The sequence below is a fragment of the Hypanus sabinus genome, chromosome 3 (genome assembly GCF_030144855.1).
Source record: "Hypanus sabinus isolate sHypSab1 chromosome 3, sHypSab1.hap1, whole genome shotgun sequence".
Lineage (NCBI taxonomy): Eukaryota > Metazoa > Chordata > Chondrichthyes > Myliobatiformes > Dasyatidae > Hypanus > Hypanus sabinus.
In genome coordinates this window covers 190,900-215,694 of record NC_082708.1, presented here as the reverse complement: position 1 = coordinate 215,694, position 24,795 = coordinate 190,900, and the positions used below count along the sequence as shown (strand labels likewise).

General features: G+C 52.1%; 1 protein-coding gene across 1 annotated transcript in view; it reads left to right on the top strand.

The window, feature by feature from the left end:
- Nucleotides 1-24,795, top strand: part of LOC132390685 (dynein heavy chain domain-containing protein 1) — a 329,747-nt gene that overhangs the window by 117,905 nt on the left and 187,047 nt on the right. The gene's annotated exons all lie outside the window — the stretch shown is intronic.

Genomic DNA, 24,795 nt, shown 5'->3' with positions numbered 1-24,795 from the left:
TCAGAGAGAGGGATTGGGCTCTGTGTATCGGTTCGGATAGGACTGTGTTATCAGAGAGAGGGATCGGGCTCTGTGTATCGGTCCAGACAGGACTGTGTTATCAGTGAGAGGGATCGGGCTCTGTGTATTGATCCGGATAGGACTGTGTTATCAGAGATTGGGGCTGGTGTCTGTGTGTCCGTCCGGATAGGACTGTGTTATCAGAGAGGGGGGCTGGGCTCTGTGTATCGGTCCGGATAGTACTGTGTTATCAGGGAGGAGGGCTGGGCTCTGTGTATCGGTTCGGATAGGACTGTGTTATCAGAAAGAGGGATCGGGCTCTGTGTATCAGTCCGGATAGGACTGTGTTATCAGAAAGGGGGGCTGGGCTCTGTGTATCGGTCCGGATAGGACTGGGTTATCAGAAAGAGGGATCGGGCTCTGTGTATCAGTACGGATAGGACTGTGTTATCAGAAAGGGGGGCTGGGCTCTGTGTATCGGTCCGGATAGGACTGGGTTATCAGAAAGAGGGATCGGGCTCTGAGTATCGATCCGGATAGGACTGTGTTATCAGAGATTGGGGCTGGGCTCTGTGTATCGGTTCGGATAGGACTGTTTTATCAGAAAGGGGGGCTGGGCTCTGTGTATCGGTCCGGATAGGACTGTGTTATCAGAAAGAGGGATCGGGCTCTGTGTATCGGTCCGGAATGGACTGTGTTATCAGAGGAAGGGATCGGGCTCTGTGTATTGATCTGGATAGGACTGTGTTATCAGAGATTGGGGCTGGTGTCTGTGTATCCGTCCGGATAAAACTGTGTTTTCAGAGAGGGGGGCTGGGCTCTGTGTATCGGTCCGGATAGGACTGTTTTATCAGAAAGGGGGGCTGGGCTCTGTGTATCGGTCCGGATAGGACTGTGTTATCAGAGAGAGGGGCTGGGCTCTGTCTATCGATCCGGATAGGACTGTGTTATCAGAGAGAGGGGCTGGGCTCTGTCTATCGATCCGGATAGGACTGTGTTATCAGAAAGAGTGATCGGGCTCTGTGTATCAGTCCGCAATGGACTGTGTTATCAGAGAGAGGGATCGGGCTCTGTATATCGGTCCAGATAGGACTGTGTTATCAGAAAGGGGGTCTGGGCTCTGTGTATCGGTCCGGATAGGACTGTGTTATCAGAAAGAGGGATCGGGCTCTGTGTATCGGTCCAGATAGGACTGTGTTATCAGAAAGGGGGTCTGGGCTCTGTGTATTGGTCCGGATAGGACTGTGTTATCAGAGAGAGGGATCGGGCTCTGTGTATCGGTCCAGATAGGACTGTGTTATCAGGGAGAGAGATCGGGCTCTGTGTATCGATCCGGATAGGACTGTGTTATCAGAGAGAGGCATCGGGCTCTGTGTATTGATCTGGATAGGACTGTGTTATCAGAGAGGGGGGCTGGGCTCTGTGTATCGGTCCGGATAGGACTGTGTTATCAGAGAGAGGGGCTGGGCTCTGTGTATTGATCTGGATAGGACTGTGTTATCAGAGAGGGGGATCGGGCTCTGTGTATCGGTCCGGATAGGATTGTGTTATCAGAGAGGGGGATCGGGCTCTGTGTATCAGTCCGGATAGGACTGTGTTATCAGAGAGAGGGATCGGGCTCTGTGTATCGATCCAGATAGGACTGTTTTATCAGAGTGAGGCATCAGGCTCTGTGTATTGATCTGGATAGGACTGTGTTATAAGAGAGGGGGGCTGGGCTCTGTGTATCGGTCCGGATAGGACTGTGTTATCAGAAAGAGGGATCGGGCTCTGTGTATCGGTCCGGAATGGACTGTGTTATCAGAGGAAGGGATCGGGCTCTGTGTATTGATCTAGATAGGACTGTGTTCTCTGAAAGAGGGATCGGGCTCTGTGTATCGGTCCGGATAGGACTGTGTTATCAGAGAGAGGGATCGGGCTCTGTGTATTGATCTGGATAGGACTGTGTTATCAGAGAGGAGGGCTGGGCTCTGTGTATCGGTTCGGATAGGACTGTTTTATCATAAAGGGGGGCTGGGCTCTGTGTATCGGTCCGGAATGGACTGTGTTATCAGAGGGAGGGATCGGGCTCTGTGTATCGGCCCGGATAGGACTGTGTTATCAGAGAGAGGGTTCGGTTTCTGTGTATCGATCCGGATAGGACTGTGTTATCAGAGAGAGGGATCTGGCTCTGTGTATCGGTCCGGATAGGATTGTGTTATCAGAGGGAGGGATCGGGCTCTGTGTATCGATCCAGATAGGACTGTGTTATCAGAAAGTGGGGCTGGGCTCTGTGTATCGGTCCGGATAGGACTGTGTTATCAGAAAGAGTGATCGGGCTCTGTGTATCAGTCCGCAATGGACTGTGTTATCAGAGAGAGGGATCGGGCTCTGTGTATCGGTCCAGATAGGACTGTGTTATCAGAAAGGGGTTCTGGGCTCTGTGTATCGGTCCAGATAGGACTGTTGTATCAGAAAGAGGGATCGGGCTCTGTGTATCGGTCCAGATAGGACTGTGTTATCAGAAAGGGGGTCTGGGCTCTGTGTATCGATCCGGATAGGACTGTGTTATCAGAGAGAGGGATCGGGCTCTGTGTATCGGTCCAGATAGGACTGTGTTATCAGAGAGAGGTGCTGGGCTCTGTGTATCGGTCCGGATAGGACTGTGTTATCAGAGAGGGGGGCTGGTCTCTGTGTATCGGTTCGGATAGGACTGTTTGATCAGAAAGGGGGTTGGGCTCTGTGTATCGGACCGGATAGGACTGTGTTATCAGAAAGAGGGATCGGGCTGTGTGTATCGGTCTGGATAGGACTGTGTTATCAGAATGGGGGTCTGGGTCTGTGTATCGGTCCGGATCGAACTGTGTTATCAGAAAGAGGGATCGGGCTCTGTGTATCGGTCCGGATAGGACTGTGTTATCAGGGAGAGAGATCGGGCTCTGTATATCGATCCGGATAGGACTGTGTTATCAGAGAGAGGCATCGGGCTCTGTGTATTGATCTGGATAGGACTGTGTTATCAGAGAGGGGGGCTGGGCTCTGTGTATCGGTTCGGATAGGACTGTTTTATCAGAAAGGGGGGCTGGGCTCTGTCTATCGGTCCGGATAGGACTGTGTTATCAGAAAGAGTGATCGGGCTCTGTGTATCAGTCCGCAATGGACTGTGTTATCAGAGAGAGGGATCGGGCTCTGTGTATCGGTCCAGCTAGGACTGTGTTATCAGAGAGAGGGGCTGGGCTCTGTGTATCGATCCGGATAGGACTGTGTTATCAGAGAGAGGGATCGGGCTCTGTGTATTGATCTGGATAGGACTGTGTTATCAGAGATTGGGGTTGGTGTCTGTGTATCCGTCCGGATAGGACTGTGTTATCAGAGAGTGGGGCTGGGCTCTGTGTGTCTGTCCGGATAGGAGTGTGTTATCAGAGAGAGAGATCGGGCTCTGTGTATCGGTCCGGATAGGACTGTGTTATCAGAGAGAGAGATCGGGCTCTGCGTATCGGTCCGGATAGGACTGTGTTATCAGAGAGAGAGATCGGGCTCTGTGTATCGATCCGGATAGGACTGAGTTATCAGAGATTGGGGCTGGGGTCTGTGTATCCGTCCGGATAGGACTGTGTTATCAGAAAGAGGGATCAGGCTCTGTGTATCCGTCCGGATAGGACTGTGTTATCAGAGAGGTGGGCTGGGCCCAGTGTATCCGTCCAGATAGGACTGTGTTATCAGAGAGAGGGTTCGGTTTCTGTGTATCGATCCGGATAGGACTGTGTTATCAGAGAGAGGGATCTGGCTCTGTGTATCGGTCCGGATAGGATTGTGTTATCAGAGAGGGGGATCGGGCTCTGTGTATCGATCCGGATAGGTGTGTGTTATCAGAGAGGGGGATCGGGCTCTGTGTATCGATCCGGATAGGAGTGTGTTATCAGAGAGGGGGATCGGGCTCTGTGTATTGGTCCAGATAGGACTGTGTTATCAGAGAGAGGGGCTGGGCTCTGTGTATTGGTCCGGATAGGACTGTGTTATCAGAGAGAGCGGCTGGGCTCTGTGTATCAGTCCGGATAGGACTGTGTTATCAGAGAGAGGGATTGGGCTCTGTGTATCGGTTCGGATAGGACTGTGTTATCAGAGAGAGGGATCGGGCTCTGTGTATCGGTCCAGACAGGACTGTGTTATCAGTGAGAGGGATCGGGCTCTGTGTATTGATCCGGATAGGACTGTGTTATCAGAGATTGGGGCTGGTGTCTGTGTGTCCGTCCGGATAGGACTGTGTTATCAGAGAGGGGGGCTGGGCTCTGTGTATCGGTCCGGATAGTACTGTGTTATCAGGGAGGAGGGCTGGGCTCTGTGTATCGGTTCGAATAGGACTGTGTTATCAGAAAGAGGGATCGGGCTCTGTGTATCAGTCCGGATAGGACTGTGTTATCAGAAAGGGGGGCTGGGCTCTGTGTATCGGTCCGGATAGGACTGGGTTATCAGAAAGAGGGATCGGGCTCTGTGTATCAGTACGGATAGGACTGTGTTATCAGAAAGGGGGGCTGGGCTCTGTGTATCGGTCCGGATAGGACTGGGTTATCAGAAAGAGGGATCGGGCTCTGAGTATCGATCCGGATAGGACTGTGTTATCAGAGATTGGGGCTGGGCTCTGTGTATCGGTTCGGATAGGACTGTTTTATCAGAAAGGGGGGCTGGGCTCTGTGTATCGGTCCGGATAGGACTGTGTTATCAGAAAGAGGGATCGGGCTCTGTGTATCAGTCCGCAATGGACTGTGTTATCAGAGAGAGGGATCGGGCTCTGTGTATCGGTCCAGATAGGACTGTGTTATCAGAAAGGGGTTCTGGGCTCTGTGTATCGGTCCAGATAGGACTGTTGTATCAGAAAGAGGGATCGGGCTCTGTGTATCGGTCCAGATAGGACTGTGTTATCAGAAAGGGGGTCTGGGCTCTGTGTATCGATCCGGATAGGACTGTGTTATCAGAGAGAGGGATCGGGCTCTGTGTATCGGTCCAGATAGGACTGTGTTATCAGAGAGAGGTGCTGGGCTCTGTGTATCGGTCCGGATAGGACTGTGTTATCAGAGAGGGGGGCTGGTCTCTGTGTATCGGTTCGGATAGGACTGTTTGATCAGAAAGGGGGTTGGGCTCTGTGTATCGGACCGGATAGGACTGTGTTATCAGAAAGAGGGATCGGGCTGTGTGTATCGGTCTGGATAGGACTGTGTTATCAGAATGGGGGTCTGGGTCTGTGTATCGGTCCGGATCGAACTGTGTTATCAGAAAGAGGGATCGGGCTCTGTGTATCGGTCCGGATAGGACTGTGTTATCAGGGAGAGAGATCGGGCTCTGTATATCGATCCGGATAGGACTGTGTTATCAGAGAGAGGCATCGGGCTCTGTGTATTGATCTGGATAGGACTGTGTTATCAGAGAGGGGGGCTGGGCTCTGTGTATCGGTTCGGATAGGACTGTTTTATCAGAAAGGGGGGCTGGGCTCTGTCTATCGGTCCGGATAGGACTGTGTTATCAGAAAGAGTGATCGGGCTCTGTGTATCAGTCCGCAATGGACTGTGTTATCAGAGAGAGGGATCGGGCTCTGTGTATCGGTCCAGCTAGGACTGTGTTATCAGAGAGAGGGGCTGGGCTCTGTGTATCGATCCGGATAGGACTGTGTTATCAGAGAGAGGGATCGGGCTCTGTGTATTGATCTGGATAGGACTGTGTTATCAGAGATTGGGGTTGGTGTCTGTGTATCCGTCCGGATAGGACTGTGTTATCAGAGAGTGGGGCTGGGCTCTGTGTGTCTGTCCGGATAGGAGTGTGTTATCAGAGAGAGAGATCGGGCTCTGTGTATCGGTCCGGATAGGACTGTGTTATCAGAGAGAGAGATCGGGCTCTGCGTATCGGTCCGGATAGGACTGTGTTATCAGAGAGAGAGATCGGGCTCTGTGTATCGATCCGGATAGGACTGAGTTATCAGAGATTGGGGCTGGGGTCTGTGTATCCGTCCGGATAGGACTGTGTTATCAGAAAGAGGGATCGGGCTCTGTGTATCCGTCCGGATAGGACTGTGTTATCAGAGAGGTGGGCTGGGCCCAGTGTATCCGTCCAGATAGGACTGTGTTATCAGAGAGAGGGTTCGGTTTCTGTGTATCGATCCGGATAGGACTGTGTTATCAGAGAGAGGGATCTGGCTCTGTGTATCGGTCCGGATAGGATTGTGTTATCAGAGAGGGGGATCGGGCTCTGTGTATCGATCCGGATAGGTGTGTGTTATCAGAGAGGGGGATCGGGCTCTGTGTATCGATCCGGATAGGAGTGTGTTATCAGAGAGGGGGATCGGGCTCTGTGTATTGGTCCAGATAGGACTGTGTTATCAGAGAGAGGGGCTGGGCTCTGTGTATTGGTCCGGATAGGACTGTGTTATCAGAGAGAGCGGCTGGGCTCTGTGTATCAGTCCGGATAGGACTGTGTTATCAGAGAGAGGGATTGGGCTCTGTGTATCGGTTCGGATAGGACTGTGTTATCAGAGAGAGGGATCGGGCTCTGTGTATCGGTCCAGACAGGACTGTGTTATCAGTGAGAGGGATCGGGCTCTGTGTATTGATCCGGATAGGACTGTGTTATCAGAGATTGGGGCTGGTGTCTGTGTGTCCGTCCGGATAGGACTGTGTTATCAGAGAGGGGGGCTGGGCTCTGTGTATCGGTCCGGATAGTACTGTGTTATCAGGGAGGAGGGCTGGGCTCTGTGTATCGGTTCGAATAGGACTGTGTTATCAGAAAGAGGGATCGGGCTCTGTGTATCAGTCCGGATAGGACTGTGTTATCAGAAAGGGGGGCTGGGCTCTGTGTATCGGTCCGGATAGGACTGGGTTATCAGAAAGAGGGATCGGGCTCTGTGTATCAGTACGGATAGGACTGTGTTATCAGAAAGGGGGGCTGGGCTCTGTGTATCGGTCCGGATAGGACTGGGTTATCAGAAAGAGGGATCGGGCTCTGAGTATCGATCCGGATAGGACTGTGTTATCAGAGATTGGGGCTGGGCTCTGTGTATCGGTTCGGATAGGACTGTTTTATCAGAAAGGGGGGCTGGGCTCTGTGTATCGGTCCGGATAGGACTGTGTTATCAGAAAGAGGGATCGGGCTCTGTGTATCGGTCCGGAATGGACTGTGTTATCAGAGGAAGGGATCGGGCTCTGTGTATTGATCTGGATAGGACTGTGTTATCAGAAAGAGGGATCGGGCTCTGTGTATCGGTCCGGATAGGACTGTGTTATCAGAGATTGGGGCTGGTGTCTGTGTATCCGTCCGGATAAAACTGTGTTTTCAGAGAGGGGGGCTGGGCTCTGTGTATCGGTCCGGATAGGACTGTTTTATCAGAAAGGGGGGCTGGGCTCTGTGTATCGGTCCGGATAGGACTGTGTTATCAGAGAGAGGGGCTGGGCTCTGTCTATCGATCCGGATAGGACTGTGTTATCAGAGAGAGGGGCTGGGCTCTGTCTATCGATCCGGATAGGACTGTGTTATCAGAAAGAGTGATCGGGCTCTGTGTATCAGTCCGCAATGGACTGTGTTATCAGAGAGAGGGATCGGGCTCTGTATATCGGTCCAGATAGGACTGTGTTATCAGAAAGGGGGTCTGGGCTCTGTGTATCGGTCCGGATAGGACTGTGTTATCAGAAAGAGGGATCGGGCTCTGTGTATCGGTCCAGATAGGACTGTGTTATCAGAAAGGGGGTCTGGGCTCTGTGTATTGGTCCGGATAGGACTGTGTTATCAGAGAGAGGGATCGGGCTCTGTGTATCGGTCCAGATAGGACTGTGTTATCAGGGAGAGAGATCGGGCTCTGTGTATCGATCCGGATAGGACTGTGTTATCAGAGAGAGGCATCGGGCTCTGTGTATTGATCTGGATAGGACTGTGTTATCAGAGAGGGGGGCTGGGCTCTGTGTATCGGTCCGGATAGGACTGTGTTATCAGAGAGAGGGGCTGGGCTCTGTGTATTGATCTGGATAGGACTGTGTTATCAGAGAGGGGGATCGGGCTCTGTGTATCGGTCCGGATAGGATTGTGTTATCAGAGAGGGGGATCGGGCTCTGTGTATCAGTCCGGATAGGACTGTGTTATCAGAGAGAGGGATCGGGCTCTGTGTATCGATCCAGATAGGACTGTTTTATCAGAGTGAGGCATCAGGCTCTGTGTATTGATCTGGATAGGACTGTGTTATAAGAGAGGGGGGCTGGGCTCTGTGTATCGGTCCGGATAGGACTGGGTTATCAGAAAGAGGGATCGGGCTCTGAGTATCGATCCGGATAGGACTGTGTTATCAGAGATTGGGGCTGGGCTCTGTGTATCGGTTCGGATAGGACTGTTTTATCAGAAAGCGGGGCTGGGCTCTGTGTATCGGTCCGGATAGGACTGTGTTATCAGAAAGAGGGATCGGGCTCTGTGTATCGGTCCGGAATGGACTGTGTATCAGAAAGAGGGATCGGGCTCTGTGTATCGGTCCGGATAGGACTGTGTTATCAGAAAGCGGGGCTGGGCTCTGTGTATCGGTCCGGATAGGACTGGGTTATCAGAAAGACGGATCGGGCTCTGAGTATCGATCCGGATAGGACTGTGTTATCAGAGATTGGGGCTGGGCTCTGTGTATCGGTTCGGATAGGACTGTTTTATCAGAAAGGGGGGCTGGGCTCTGTGTATCGGTCCGGATAGGACTGTGTTATCAGAAAGAGGGATCGGGCTCTGTGTATCGGTCCGGAATGGACTGTGTTATCAGAGGGAGGGATCGGGCTCTGTGTATCGGTCCGGATAGGACTGTGTTATCAGAGAGAGGGTTCGGTTTCTGTGTATCGATCCGGATAGGACTGTGTTATCAGAGAGAGGGATCTGGCTCTGTGTATCGGTCCGGATAGGATTGTGTTATCAGAGAGGGGGATCGGGCTCTGTGTATCGATCCGGATAGGAGTGTGTTAATAGACAGGGGGATCGGGCTCTGTGTATCGATCCGGATAGGAGTGTGTTATCAGAGAGTGGGATCGGGCTCTGTGTATTGGTCCGGATAGGACTGTGTTATCAGAGAGAGGGGCTGGGCTCTGTTTATTGGTCCGGATAGGACTGTGTTATCAGAGAGAGCGGCTGGGCTCTGTGTATCAGTCCGGATAGGACTGTGTTATCAGAGAGAGGGATTGGGCTCTGTGTATCAGTCCGGATAGGACTGTGTTATCAGAGAGAGGGATTGGGCTCTGTGTATCGGTTCGGATAGGACTGTGTTATCAGAGAGAGAGATCGGGCTCTGTGTATCGGTCCAGACAGGACTGTGTTATCAGTGAGAGGGATCGGGCTCTGTGTATTGATCCGGATAGGACTGTGTTATCAGAGATTGGGGCTGGTGTCTGTGTGTCCGTCCGGACAGGACTGTGTGATCAGAGAGGGGGGCTGGGCTCTGTGTATCGGTCCGGATAGTACTGTGTTATCAGGGAGGAGGGCTGGGCTCAATGTATCGGTTCGGATAGGACTGTATTATCAAAAAGGGGGGCTGGGCTCTGTGTATCGGTCCGGATAGGACTGTGTTATCAGAAAGAGGGATCGGGCTCTGTGTATCGGTCCGGATAGGACTGTGTTATCAGAAAGGGGGGCTGGGCTCTGTGTATCGGTCCGGATAGGACTGGGTTATCAGAAAGAGGGATCGGGCTCTGAGTATCGATCCGGATAGGACTGTGTTATCAGAGATTGGGGCTGGGCTCTGTGTATCGGTTCGGATAGGACTGTGTTATCAGAGAGAGGGATCGGGCTCTGTGTATCGGTCCAGACAGGACTGTGTTATCAGTGAGAGGGATCGGGCTCTGTGTATCGATCCGGATAGGACTGTGTTATCAGAAAGAGTGATCGGGCTCTGTGTATCAGTCCGCAATGGACTGTGTTATCAGAGAGAGGGATCGGGCTCTGTATATCGGTCCAGATAGGACTGTGTTATCAGAAAGGGGGTCTGGGCTCTGTGTATCGGTCCGGATAGGACTGTGTTATCAGAGAGAGGGATTGGGCTCTGTGTATCAGTCCGGATAGGACTGTGTTATCAGAGAGAGGGATTGGGCTCTGTGTATCGGTTCGGATAGGACTGTGTTATCAGAAAGAGGGATCGGGCTCTGTGTATCAGTCCGGATAGGACTGTGTTATCAGAGAGAGGGATCGGGCTCTGTGTATTGATCTGGATAGGACTGTGTTATCAGAGATTGGGGTTGGTGTCTGTGTATCCGTCCGGATAGGACTGTGTTATCAGAGAGTGGGGCTGGGCTCTGTGTGTCTGTCCGGATAGGAGTGTGTTATCAGAGAGAGAGATCGGGCTCTGTGTATCGGTCCGGATAGGACTGTGTTATCAGAGAGAGAGATCGGGCTCTGCGTATCGGTCCGGATAGGACTGTGTTATCAGAGAGAGAGATCGGGCTCTGTGTATCGATCCGGATAGGACTGAGTTATCAGAGATTGGGGCTGGGGTCTGTGTATCCGTCCGGATAGGACTGTGTTATCAGAAAGAGGGATCGGGCTCTGTGTATCGATCCGGATAGGAGTGTGTTATCAGAGAGTGGGATCGGGCTCTGTGTATTGGTCCGGATAGGACTGTGTTATCAGAGAGAGGGGCTGGGCTCTGTTTATTGGTCCGGATAGGACTGTGTTATCAGAGAGGGGGATCGGGCTCTGTGTATCGGTCCGGATAGGATTGTGTTATCAGAGAGGGGGATCGGGCTCTGTGTATCAGTCCGGATAGGACTGTGTTATCAGAGAGAGGGATCGGGCTCTGTGTATCGATCCAGATAGGACTGTTTTATCAGAGTGAGGCATCAGGCTCTGTGTATTGATCTGGATAGGACTGTGTTATAAGAGAGGGGGGCTGGGCTCTGTGTATCGGTCCGGATAGGACTGGGTTATCAGAAAGAGGGATCGGGCTCTGAGTATCGATCCGGATAGGACTGTGTTATCAGAGATTGGGGCTGGGCTCTGTGTATCGGTTCGGATAGGACTGTTTTATCAGAAAGCGGGGCTGGGCTCTGTGTATCGGTCCGGATAGGACTGTGTTATCAGAAAGAGGGATCGGGCTCTGTGTATCGGTCCGGAATGGACTGTGTATCAGAAAGAGGGATCGGGCTCTGTGTATCGGTCCGGATAGGACTGTGTTATCAGAAAGCGGGGCTGGGCTCTGTGTATCGGTCCGGATAGGACTGGGTTATCAGAAAGACGGATCGGGCTCTGAGTATCGATCCGGATAGGACTGTGTTATCAGAGATTGGGGCTGGGCTCTGTGTATCGGTTCGGATAGGACTGTTTTATCAGAAAGGGGGGCTGGGCTCTGTGTATCGGTCCGGATAGGACTGTGTTATCAGAAAGAGGGATCGGGCTCTGTGTATCGGTCCGGAATGGACTGTGTTATCAGAGGGAGGGATCGGGCTCTGTGTATCGGTCCGGATAGGACTGTGTTATCAGAGAGAGGGTTCGGTTTCTGTGTATCGATCCGGATAGGACTGTGTTATCAGAGAGAGGGATCTGGCTCTGTGTATCGGTCCGGATAGGATTGTGTTATCAGAGAGGGGGATCGGGCTCTGTGTATCGATCCGGATAGGAGTGTGTTAATAGACAGGGGGATCGGGCTCTGTGTATCGATCCGGATAGGAGTGTGTTATCAGAGAGTGGGATCGGGCTCTGTGTATTGGTCCGGATAGGACTGTGTTATCAGAGAGAGGGGCTGGGCTCTGTTTATTGGTCCGGATAGGACTGTGTTATCAGAGAGAGCGGCTGGGCTCTGTGTATCAGTCCGGATAGGACTGTGTTATCAGAGAGAGGGATTGGGCTCTGTGTATCAGTCCGGATAGGACTGTGTTATCAGAGAGAGGGATTGGGCTCTGTGTATCGGTTCGGATAGGACTGTGTTATCAGAGAGAGAGATCGGGCTCTGTGTATCGGTCCAGACAGGACTGTGTTATCAGTGAGAGGGATCGGGCTCTGTGTATTGATCCGGATAGGACTGTGTTATCAGAGATTGGGGCTGGTGTCTGTGTGTCCGTCCGGACAGGACTGTGTGATCAGAGAGGGGGGCTGGGCTCTGTGTATCGGTCCGGATAGTACTGTGTTATCAGGGAGGAGGGCTGGGCTCAATGTATCGGTTCGGATAGGACTGTATTATCAAAAAGGGGGGCTGGGCTCTGTGTATCGGTCCGGATAGGACTGTGTTATCAGAAAGAGGGATCGGGCTCTGTGTATCGGTCCGGATAGGACTGTGTTATCAGAAAGGGGGGCTGGGCTCTGTGTATCGGTCCGGATAGGACTGGGTTATCAGAAAGAGGGATCGGGCTCTGAGTATCGATCCGGATAGGACTGTGTTATCAGAGATTGGGGCTGGGCTCTGTGTATCGGTTCGGATAGGACTGTGTTATCAGAGAGAGGGATCGGGCTCTGTGTATCGGTCCAGACAGGACTGTGTTATCAGTGAGAGGGATCGGGCTCTGTGTATCGATCCGGATAGGACTGTGTTATCAGAAAGAGTGATCGGGCTCTGTGTATCAGTCCGCAATGGACTGTGTTATCAGAGAGAGGGATCGGGCTCTGTATATCGGTCCAGATAGGACTGTGTTATCAGAAAGGGGGTCTGGGCTCTGTGTATCGGTCCGGATAGGACTGTGTTATCAGAGAGAGGGATTGGGCTCTGTGTATCAGTCCGGATAGGACTGTGTTATCAGAGAGAGGGATTGGGCTCTGTGTATCGGTTCGGATAGGACTGTGTTATCAGAAAGAGGGATCGGGCTCTGTGTATCAGTCCGGATAGGACTGTGTTATCAGAGAGAGGGATCGGGCTCTGTGTATTGATCTGGATAGGACTGTGTTATCAGAGATTGGGGTTGGTGTCTGTGTATCCGTCCGGATAGGACTGTGTTATCAGAGAGTGGGGCTGGGCTCTGTGTGTCTGTCCGGATAGGAGTGTGTTATCAGAGAGAGAGATCGGGCTCTGTGTATCGGTCCGGATAGGACTGTGTTATCAGAGAGAGAGATCGGGCTCTGCGTATCGGTCCGGATAGGACTGTGTTATCAGAGAGAGAGATCGGGCTCTGTGTATCGATCCGGATAGGACTGAGTTATCAGAGATTGGGGCTGGGGTCTGTGTATCCGTCCGGATAGGACTGTGTTATCAGAAAGAGGGATCGGGCTCTGTGTATCCGTCCGGATAGGACTGTGTTATCAGAGAGGTGGGCTGGGCCCAGTGTATCCGTCCAGATAGGACTGTGTTATCAGAGAGAGGGTTCGGTTTCTGTGTATCGATCCGGATAGGACTGTGTTATCAGAGAGAGGGATCTGGCTCTGTGTATCGGTCCGGATAGGATTGTGTTATCAGAGAGGGGGATCGGGCTCTGTGTATCGATCCGGATAGGTGTGTGTTATCAGAGAGGGGGATCGGGCTCTGTGTATCGATCCGGATAGGAGTGTGTTATCAGAGAGGGGGATCGGGCTCTGTGTATTGGTCCAGATAGGACTGTGTTATCAGAGAGAGGGGCTGGGCTCTGTGTATTGGTCCGGATAGGACTGTGTTATCAGAGAGAGCGGCTGGGCTCTGTGTATCAGTCCGGATAGGACTGTGTTATCAGAGAGAGGGATTGGGCTCTGTGTATCGGTTCGGATAGGACTGTGTTATCAGAGAGAGGGATCGGGCTCTGTGTATCGGTCCAGACAGGACTGTGTTATCAGTGAGAGGGATCGGGCTCTGTGTATTGATCCGGATAGGACTGTGTTATCAGAGATTGGGGCTGGTGTCTGTGTGTCCGTCCGGATAGGACTGTGTTATCAGAGAGGGGGGCTGGGCTCTGTGTATCGGTCCGGATAGTACTGTGTTATCAGGGAGGAGGGCTGGGCTCTGTGTATCGGTTCGGATAGGACTGTGTTATCAGAAAGAGGGATCGGGCTCTGTGTATCAGTCCGGATAGGACTGTGTTATCAGAAAGGGGGGCTGGGCTCTGTGTATCGGTCCGGATAGGACTGGGTTATCAGAAAGAGGGATCGGGCTCTGTGTATCAGTACGGATAGGACTGTGTTATCAGAAAGGGGGGCTGGGCTCTGTGTATCGGTCCGGATAGGACTGGGTTATCAGAAAGAGGGATCGGGCTCTGAGTATCGATCCGGATAGGACTGTGTTATCAGAGATTGGGGCTGGGCTCTGTGTATCGGTTCGGATAGGACTGTTTTATCAGAAAGGGGGGCTGGGCTCTGTGTATCGGTCCGGATAGGACTGTGTTATCAGAAAGAGGGATCGGGCTCTGTGTATCGGTCCGGAATGGACTGTGTTATCAGAGGAAGGGATCGGGCTCTGTGTATTGATCTGGATAGGACTGTGTTATCAGAGATTGGGGCTGGTGTCTGTGTATCCGTCCGGATAAAACTGTGTTTTCAGAGAGGGGGGCTGGGCTCTGTGTATCGGTCCGGATAGGACTGTTTTATCAGAAAGGGGGGCTGGGCTCTGTGTATCGGTCCGGATAGGACTGTGTTATCAGAGAGAGGGGCTGGGCTCTGTCTATCGATCCGGATAGGACTGTGTTATCAGAGAGAGGGGCTGGGCTCTGTCTATCGATCCGGATAGGACTGTGTTATCAGAAAGAGTGATCGGGCTCTGTGTATCAGTCCGCAATGGACTGTGTTATCAGAGAGAGGGATCGGGCTCTGTATATCGGTCCAGATAGGACTGTGTTATCAGAAAGGGGGTCTGGGCTCTGTGTATCGGTCCGGATAGGACTGTGTTATCAGAAAGAGGGATCGGGCTCTGTGTATCGGTCCAGATAGGACTGTGTTATCAGAAAGGGGGTCTGGGCTCTGTGTATTGGTCCGGATAGGACTGTGTTATCAGAGAGAGGGATCGGGCTCTGTGTATCGGTCCAGATAGGACTGTGTTATCAGGGAGAGAGATCGGGCTCTGTGTATCGATCCGGATAGGACTGTGTTATCAGAGAGAGGCATCGGGCTCTGTGTATTGATCTGGATAGGACTGTGTTATCAGAGAGGGGGGCTGGGCTCTGTGTATCGGTCCGGATAGGACTGTGTTATCAGAGAGAGGGGCTGGGCTCTGTGTATTGATCTGGATAGGACTGTGTTATCAGAGAGGGGGATCGGGCTCTGTGTATCGGTCCGGATAGGATTGTGTTATCAGAGAGGGGGATCGGGCTCTGTGTATCAGTCCGGATAGGACTGTGTTATCAGAGAGAGGGATCGGGCTCTGTGTATCGATCCAGATAGGACTGTTTTATCAGAGTGAGGCATCAGGCTCTGTGTATTGATCTGGATAGGACTGTGTTATAAGAGAGGGGGGCTGGGCTCTGTGTATCGGTCCGGATAGGACTGGGTTATCAGAAAGAGGGATCGGGCTCTGAGTATCGATCCGGATAGGACTGTGTTATCAGAGATTGGGGCTGGGCTCTGTGTATCGGTTCGGATAGGACTGTTTTATCAGAAAGCGGGGCTGGGCTCTGTGTATCGGTCCGGATAGGACTGTGTTATCAGAAAGAGGGATCGGGCTCTGTGTATCGGTCCGGAATGGACTGTGTATCAGAAAGAGGGATCGGGCTCTGTGTATCGGTCCGGATAGGACTGTGTTATCAGAAAGCGGGGCTGGGCTCTGTGTATCGGTCCGGATAGGACTGGGTTATCAGAAAGACGGATCGGGCTCTGAGTATCGATCCGGATAGGACTGTGTTATCAGAGATTGGGGCTGGGCTCTGTGTATCGGTTCGGATAGGACTGTTTTATCAGAAAGGGGGGCTGGGCTCTGTGTATCGGTCCGGATAGGACTGTGTTATCAGAAAGAGGGATCGGGCTCTGTGTATCGGTCCGGAATGGACTGTGTTATCAGAGGGAGGGATCGGGCTCTGTGTATCGGTCCGGATAGGACTGTGTTATCAGAGAGAGGGTTCGGTTTCTGTGTATCGATCCGGATAGGACTGTGTTATCAGAGAGAGGGATCTGGCTCTGTGTATCGGTCCGGATAGGATTGTGTTATCAGAGAGGGGGATCGGGCTCTGTGTATCGATCCGGATAGGAGTGTGTTAATAGACAGGGGGATCGGGCTCTGTGTATCGATCCGGATAGGAGTGTGTTATCAGAGAGTGGGATCGGGCTCTGTGTATTGGTCCGGATAGGACTGTGTTATCAGAGAGAGGGGCTGGGCTCTGTTTATTGGTCCGGATAGGACTGTGTTATCAGAGAGAGCGGCTGGGCTCTGTGTATCAGTCCGGATAGGACTGTGTTATCAGAGAGAGGGATTGGGCTCTGTGTATCAGTCCGGATAGGACTGTGTTATCAGAGAGAGGGATTGGGCTCTGTGTATCGGTTCGGATAGGACTGTGTTATCAGAGAGAGAGATCGGGCTCTGTGTATCGGTCCAGACAGGACTGTGTTATCAGTGAGAGGGATCGGGCTCTGTGTATTGATCCGGATAGGACTGTGTTATCAGAGATTGGGGCTGGTGTCTGTGTGTCCGTCCGGACAGGACTGTGTGATCAGAGAGGGGGGCTGGGCTCTGTGTATCGGTCCGGATAGTACTGTGTTATCAGGGAGGAGGGCTGGGCTCAATGTATCGGTTCGGATAGGACTGTATTATCAAAAAGGGGGGCTGGGCTCTGTGTATCGGTCCGGATAGGACTGTGTTATCAGAAAGAGGGATCGGGCTCTGTGTATCGGTCCGGATAGGACTGTGTTATCAGAAAGGGGGGCTGGGCTCTGTGTATCGGTCCGGATAGGACTGGGTTATCAGAAAGAGGGATCGGGCTCTGAGTATCGATCCGGATAGGACTGTGTTATCAGAGATTGGGGCTGGGCTCTGTGTATCGGTTCGGATAGGACTGTTTTATCAGAAAGGGGGGCTGGGCTCTGTGTATCGGTCCGGATAGGACTGTGTTATCAGAAAGAGGGATCGGGCTCTGTGTATCGGTCCGGAATGGACTGTGTTATCAGAGGAAGGGATCGGGCTCTGTGTATTGATCTGGATAGGACTGTGTTATCAGAAAGAGGGATCGGGCTCTGTGTATCGGTCTGGATAGGACTGTGTTATCAGAGAGAGGGATCGGGCTCTGTGTATTGATCTGGATAGGACTGTGTTATCAGAGAGGAGGGCTGGGCTCTGTGTATCGGTCCGGATAGGACTGTGTTATCAGAAAGAGGGATCGGGCTCTGTGTATCGGTCCGGAATGGACTGTGTTATCAGAGGGAGGGATCGGGCTCTGTGTATCGGTCCGGATTGGACTGTGTTATCAGAGAGAGGGATCGGGCTCTGTGTATTGATCTGGATAGGACTGTGTTATCAGAGATTGGGGCTGGTGTCTGTGTATCCGTCCGGATAAAACTGTGTTTTCAGAGAGGGGGGCTGGGCTCTGTGTATCGGTCCGGATAGGACTGTGTTATCAGAGAGGGGGGCTGGTCTCTGTGTATCTGTTCGGATAGGACTGTTTTATCAGAAAGGGGGGCTGGGCTCTGTGTATCGGTCCGGATAGGACTGTGTTATCAGAGAGAGGGGCTGGGCTCTGTCTATCGATCCGGATAGGACTGTGTTATCAGAGATTGGGGCTGGGCTCTGTGTATCCATCCGGATAGGACTGTGTTATCAGAGAGAGGGATCGGGCTATGTGTATTGATCTGGATAGGACTGTGTTATCAGAGATTGGGGTTGGTGTCTGTGTATCCGTCCGGATAGGACTGTGTTATCAGAAAGAGGGATCGGGCTCTGTGTATCGGTCCGGAATGGACTGTGTTATCAGAGGAAGTGATCGGGCTCTGTGTATTGATCTGGATAGGACTGTGTTATCAGAAAGAGGGATGGGGCTCTGTGTATCCGTCCGGATAGGACTGTGTTATCAGAAAGAGGGATCGGGCTTGTATCGGTCCGGAATGGACTGTGCTATCAGAGGAAGGGATCGGGCTCTGTGTATTGATCTGGATAGGACTGTGTTATCAGAAAGAGGGATCGGGCTCTGTGTATCGGTCCGGATAGGACTGTGTTATCAGAAAGAGGGATCGGGCTCTGTGTATCGGTCCGGATAGGTCTGTGTTATCAGAGAGAGGGATCGGGCTCTGTGTATTGATCTGGATAGGACTGTGTTATCAGAGAGGAGGGCTGGGCTCTGTGTATCGGTTCGGATAGGACTGTTTTATCAGAGAGAGGGATCGGGCTCTGTGTATTGATCTGGATAGGACTGTGTTATCAGAAAGAGGGATCGGGCTCTGTGTATCGGTCCGGATAGGACTGTGTTATCAGAAAGGTGGGCTGGGCTCTGTGTATCGGTCCGGATAGGACTGGGTTATCAGAAAGAGGGATCGGGCTCTGAGTATCGATCCGGATAGGACTGTGTTATCAGAGATTGGGGCTGGGCTCTGTGTATCGGTTCGGATAGGACTGTTTTATCAGAAAGGGGGGCTGGGCTCTGTGTATCGGTCCGGATAGGACTGTGTTATCAGAAAGAGGGATCGGGCTCTGTGTATCGGTCCGGAATGGACTGTGTATCAGAAAGAGGGATCGGGCTCTGAGTATCGATCCGGATAGGACTGTGTTATCAGAGATTGGGGCTGGGCTCTGTGTATCGGTCCGGATAGGACTGGGTTATCAGAAAGAGGGATCGGGCTCTGAGTATCGATCCGGATAGGACTGTGTTATCAGAGATTGGGGCTGGGCTCTGTGTATCGGTTCGGATAGGACTGTTTTATCAGAAAGGGGGGCTGGGCTCTGTGTATCGGTCCGGAATGGACTGTGTTATCAGAGGGAGGGATCGGGCTCTGTGTATCGGTCCGGATAGGACTGTGTTATCAGAGAGAGGGTTCGGTTTCTGTGTATCGATCCGGATAGGACTGTGTTATCAGAGAGAGGGATCTGGCTCTGTGTATCGGTCCGGATAGGATTGTGTTATCAGAGGGAGGGATCGGGCTCTGTGTATTGATCTGGATAGGACTGTGTTATCAGAAAGAGGGATCGGGCTCTGTGTATCGGTCCAGACAGGATTGTGTTATCAGTGAAAGGGATCGGGCTCTGTGTATTGATCCGGATAGGACTGTGTTATCAGAGATTGGGGCTGGTGTCTGTGTATCGGTCCGGATAGTACTGTGTTATCAGGGAGGAGGGCTGGGCTCAGTGTATCGGTTCGGATAGGACTGTGTTATCAGAGAGGGGGGCTGGGCTCTGTGTATCGGTCCGGATAGGACTGTGTTATCAGAAAGAGGGATCGGGCTCTGTGTATCGGTCCGGATAGGACTGGGTTATCAGAAAGAGGGATCGGGCTCTGAGTATCGATCCGGATAGGACTGTGTTATCAGAGATTGGGGCTGGGCTCTGTGTATCAGTTCGGATTGGACTGTGTTATCAGAGAGGGTGTCTGGGCTCTGTGTATCGGTTCGGATAGGACTGTTTTATCAGAAAGGGGGGCTGGGCTCTGTGTATCGGTCCGGATAGGACTGTGTTATCAGAAAGAGGGATCGGGCTCTGTGTATCGGTCCGGAATGGATTGTGTTATCAGAGGAAGGGATCGGGCTCTGTGTATTGATCTGGATAGGACTGTGTTATCAGAAAGAGGGATCGGGCTCTGTGTATCGGTCTGGATAGGACTGTGTTATCAGAGAGAGGGATCGGGCTCTGTGTATCGATCCTGATAGGACTGTGTTATCAGCGAGGGGGATCGGGGTCTGTGTATTGATCTGGATAGGACTGTGTTATCAGAGAGGAGGGCTGGGCTCTGTGTATCGGTTCGGATAGGACTGTTTTATCAGAAAGGGGGGCTGGGCTCTGTGTATCGGTCCGGATAGGACTGTGTTATCAGAAAGAGGGTTCGGGCTCTGTGTATCGGTCCGGAATGGACTGTGTTATCAGAGGGAGGGATCGGGCTCTGTGTATCGTTCCGGAATGGACTGTGTTATCAGAGAGAGGGATCGGGCTCTGTGTATTGATCTGGATAGGACTGTGTTATCAGAGATTGGGGCTGGTGTCTGTGTATCCGTCCGGATAAAACTGTGTTTTCAGAGAGGGGGGCTGGGCTCTGTGTATCGGTCCGGATAGGACTGTGTTATCAGAGAGGGGGGCTGGTCTCTGTGTATCGGTTCTGAAAGGACTGTTTTATCAGAAAGGGGGGCTGGGCTCTGTGTATCAGTCCGGATAGGACTGTGTTATCAGAGCGAGTGGCTGGGCTCTGTCTATCGATCCGGATAGGACTGTGTTATCAGAGATTGGGGCTGGGCTCTGTGTATCCATCCGGATAAGACTGTGTTATCAGAGAGAGGGGCTGGGCTCTGTGTATCGATCCGGATAGGACTGTGTTATCAGAGAGAGGGATCGGGCTATGTGTATTGATCTGGATAGGACTGTGTTATCAGAGATTGGGGTTGGTGTCTGTGTATCCGTCCGGATAGGACTGTGTTATCAGAAAGAGGGATCGGGCTCTGTGTATCGGTCCGGAATGGACTGTGTTATCAGAGGAAGGGATCGGGCTCTGTGTATTGATCTGGATAGGACTGTGTTATCAGAAAGAGGGATCGGGCTCTGTGTATCGGTCCGGATAGAACTGTGTTATCAGAGAGAGGGATCGGGCTCTGTGTATTGATCTGGATAGGACTGTGTTATCAGAGAGGAGGGCTGGGCTCTGTGTATCGGTTCGGATAGGACTGTTTTATCAGAAAGGGGGGCTGGGCTCTGTGTATCGGTCCGGATAGGACTGTGTTATCAGAAAGAGGGATCGGGCTCTGTGTATCGGTCCGGAATGGATTGTGTTATCAGAGGAAGGGATCGGGCTCTGTGTATTGATCTGGATAGGACTGTGTTATCAGAAAGAGGGATCGGGCTCTGTGTATCGGTCTGGATAGGACTGTGTTATCAGCGAGAGGGATCGGGCTCTGTGTATTGATCTGGATAGGACTGTGTTATCAGAAAGAGGGATCGGGCTCTGTGTATCGGTCTGGATAGGACTGTGTTATCAGAGAGAGGGATCGGGCTCTGTGTATCGATCCTGATAGGACTGTGTTATCAGAGAGGGGGATCGGGGTCTGTGTATTGATCTGGATAGGACTGTGTTATCAGAGAGGAGGGCTGGGCTCTGTGTATCGGTTCGGATAGGACTGTTTTATCAGAAAGGGGGGCTGGGCTCTGTGTATCAGTTCGGATTGGACTGTGTTATCAGAGAGGGTGTCTGGTCTCTGTGTATCGGTTCGGATAGGACTGTTTTATCAGAAAGTGGGGCTGGGCTCTGTGTATCGGTCCGGATAGGACTGTGTTATCAGAAAGAGGGATCGGGCTCTGTGTATCGGTCCGGAATGGATTGTGTTATCAGAGGAAGGGATCGGGCTCTGTGTATTGATCTGGATAGGACTGTGTTATCAGAAAGAGGGATCGGGCTCTGTGTATCGGTCTGGATAGGACTGTGTTATCAGAGAGAGGGATCGGGCTCTGTGTATCGATCCTGATAGGACTGTGTTATCAGAGAGGGGGATCGGGGTCTGTGTATTGATCTGGATAGGACTGTGTTATCAGAGAGGAGGGCTGGGCTCTGTGTATCGGTTCGGATAGGACTGTTTTATCAGAAAGGGGGGCTGGGCTCTGTGTATCGGTCCGGATAGGACTGTGTTATCAGAAAGAGGGTTCGGGCTCTGTGTATCGGTCCGGAATGGACTGTGTTATCAGAGGGAGGGATCGGGCTCTGTGTATCGTTCCGGAATGGACTGTGTTATCAGAGAGAGGGATCGGGCTCTGTGTATTGATCTGGATAGGACTGTGTTATCAGAGATTGGGGCTGGTGTCTGTGTATCCGTCCGGATAAAACTGTGTTTTCAGAGAGGGGGGCTGGGCTCTGTGTATCGGTCCGGATAGGACTGTGTTATCAGAGAGGGGGGCTGGTCTCTGTGTATCGGTTCTGAAAGGACTGTTTTATCAGAAAGGGGGGCTGGGCTCTGTGTATCAGTCCGGATAGGACTGTGTTATCAGAGCGAGGGGCTGGGCTCTGTCTATCGATCCGGATAGGACTGTGTTATCAGAGATTGGGGCTGGGCTCTGTGTATCCATCCGGATAAGACTGTGTTATCAGAGAGAGGGGCTGGGCTCTGTGTATCGATCCGGATAGGACTGTGTTATCAGAGAGAGGGATCGGGCTATGTGTATTGATCTGGATAGGACTGTGTTATCAGAGATTGGGGTTGGTGTCTGTGTATCCGTCCGGATAGGACTGTGTTATCAGAAAGAGGGATCGGGCTCTGTGTATCGGTCCGGAATGGACTGTGTTATCAGAGGAAGGGATCGGGCTCTGTGTATTGATCTGGATAGGACTGTGTTATCAGAAAGAGGGATCGGGCTCTGTGTATCGGTCCGGATAGAACTGTGTTATCAGAGAGAGGGATCGGGCTCTGTGTATTGATCTGGATAGGACTGTGTTATCAGAGAGGAGGGCTGGGCTCTGTGTATCGGTTCGGATAGGACTGTTTTATCAGAAAGGGGGGCTGGGCTCTGTGTATCGGTCCGGATAGGACTGTGTTATCAGAAAGAGGGATCGGGCTCTGTGTATCGGTCCGGAATGGATTGTGTTATCAGAGGAAGGGATCGGGCTCTGTGTATTGATCTGGATAGGACTGTGTTATCAGAAAGAGGGATCGGGCTCTGTGTATCGGTCTGGATAGGACTGTGTTATCAGCGAGAGGGATCGGGCTCTGTGTATTGATCTGGATAGGACTGTGTTATCAGGGAGGAGGGCTGGGCTCAATGTATCGGTTCGGATAGGACTGTGTTATCAGAAAGAGGGATCGGGCTCTGTGTATCGGTCCGGATAGGACTGTGTTATCAGAAAGGGGGGCTGGGCTCTGTGTATCGGTCCGGATAGGACTGTGTTGTCAGAGATTGGGGCTGGGCTCTGTGTATCGGTTCGGATAGGACTGTTTTATCAGAAAGGGGGGCTGGGCTCTGTGTATCGGTCCGGATAGGACTGTGTTATCAGAGAGAGGGGCTGGGCTCTATGTATTGGTCCGGATAGGACTGTGTTATCAGAGAGAGTGGCTGGGCTCTGTGTATCAGTCCGGATAGGACTGTGTTATCAGAGAGAGGGATCGGGCTCTGTGTATCGGTTCGGACAGGACTGTGTTATCAGTGAGAGGGATCGGGCTCTGTGTATTGATCCGGATAGGACTGTGTTAGCAGAGATTGGGGCTGGTGTCTGTGTGTCCGTCCGGATAGGACTGTGTTATCAGAGAGGGGGGCTGGGCTCTTTGTCTCGGTCCGGATAGGACTGTATTATCAAAAAGGGGGGCTGGGCTCTGTGTATCGGTCCGGATAGGACTGTGTTATCAGAAAGAGGGATCGGGCTCTGTGTATCGGTCCGGATAGGACTGTGTTATCAGAAAGGGGGGCTGGGCTCTGTGTATCGGTCCGGATAGGACTGGGTTATCAGAAAGAGGGATCGGGCTCTGAGTATCGATCCGGATAGGACTGCGTTAACAGAGAGAGGCATCGGGCTCTGTGTATTGATCTGGATAAGACTGTGTTATCAGAGATTGGGGCTGGTGTCTGTGTATCCGTCCGGATAGGACTGTGTTACCAGAGAGGGGGACTGGGCTCTGTGTATTCGTCCGGATAGGACTGTGTTATCAGAGAGGGGGGCTTGGCTCTGTGTATCCGTCCGGATAGGACTGTGTTATCAGAGATTGGGGTTGGTGTCTGTGTATCGGTCCGGATAGGACTGTGTTATCAGAGAGGGGGGCTGGGCTCTGTGTATCGGTCCGGATAGGACTGTTTTATCAGAAAGTGGGGCTGGGCTCTGTGTATCGGTCCGGATAGGACTGTGTTATCAGAGATTGGGGTTGGTGTCTGTGTATCGGTCCGGATAGGACTGTGTTATCAGAGAGTGGGGCTGGGCTCTGTGTATCGGTCCGGATAGGATTGTGTTATCAGAGAGGGGGGCTGGGCTTTGTGTATCGGTCCGGATTGGACTGTTTTATCAGAAAGGGGGCTGGGCTCTGTGTATCGGTCCGGATAGGACTGTGTTATCAGAAAGAGGGATCGGGCTGTGTGTATCGGTCCGGATAGGACTGTGTTATCAGAATGGGGGTATGGGCTCTGTGTATCGGTCCGGATCGGACTGTGTTATCAGAAAGAGGGATCGGGCTCTGTGTATCGGTCCGGATAGGACTGTGTTATCAGAAAGAGGGATCGGGTTCTGTGTATCGATCCGGATAGGACTGTGTTATCAGAGAGGGGGATCGGTCTCTGTGTATCGATCCTGATTGGACTGTGTTATCAGAGAGAGGGATCGGGCTTTGTGTATCGGTCCGGATAGGACTGTGTTATCAGAGAGAGGGGCTGGGCTCTGTGTATCGGTCCGGATAGGACTGTGTTATCAGAAAGAGGGATCGGGTTCTGTTTATCGATCCGGATAGGACTGTGTTATCAGAGAGGGGGATCGGGCTCTGTGTATCGATCCTGATTGGACTGTGTTATCAGAGAGAGGGATCGGGCTTTGTGTATCGGTCCGGAAAGGACTGTGTTATCAGAGAGAGGGGCTGGGCTCTGTGTATCAGTCCGGATAGGACTGTGTTATCAGAGAGAGGGATCGGGCTCTGTGTATTGATCCGGATAGGACTGTGTTATCAGAGAGAGGCATCGGGCTCTGTGTATTGATCTGGATAGGACTGTGTTATCAGAGAGGGGGGCTGGGCTCTGTGTATCGGTCCGGATAGGACTGTGTTATCAGAAAGAGTGATCGGGCTCTGTGTATCAGTCCGCAATGGACTGTGTTATCAGAGAGAGGGATCGGGCTCTGTGTATCGGTCCGGATAGGACTGTGTTATCAGAAA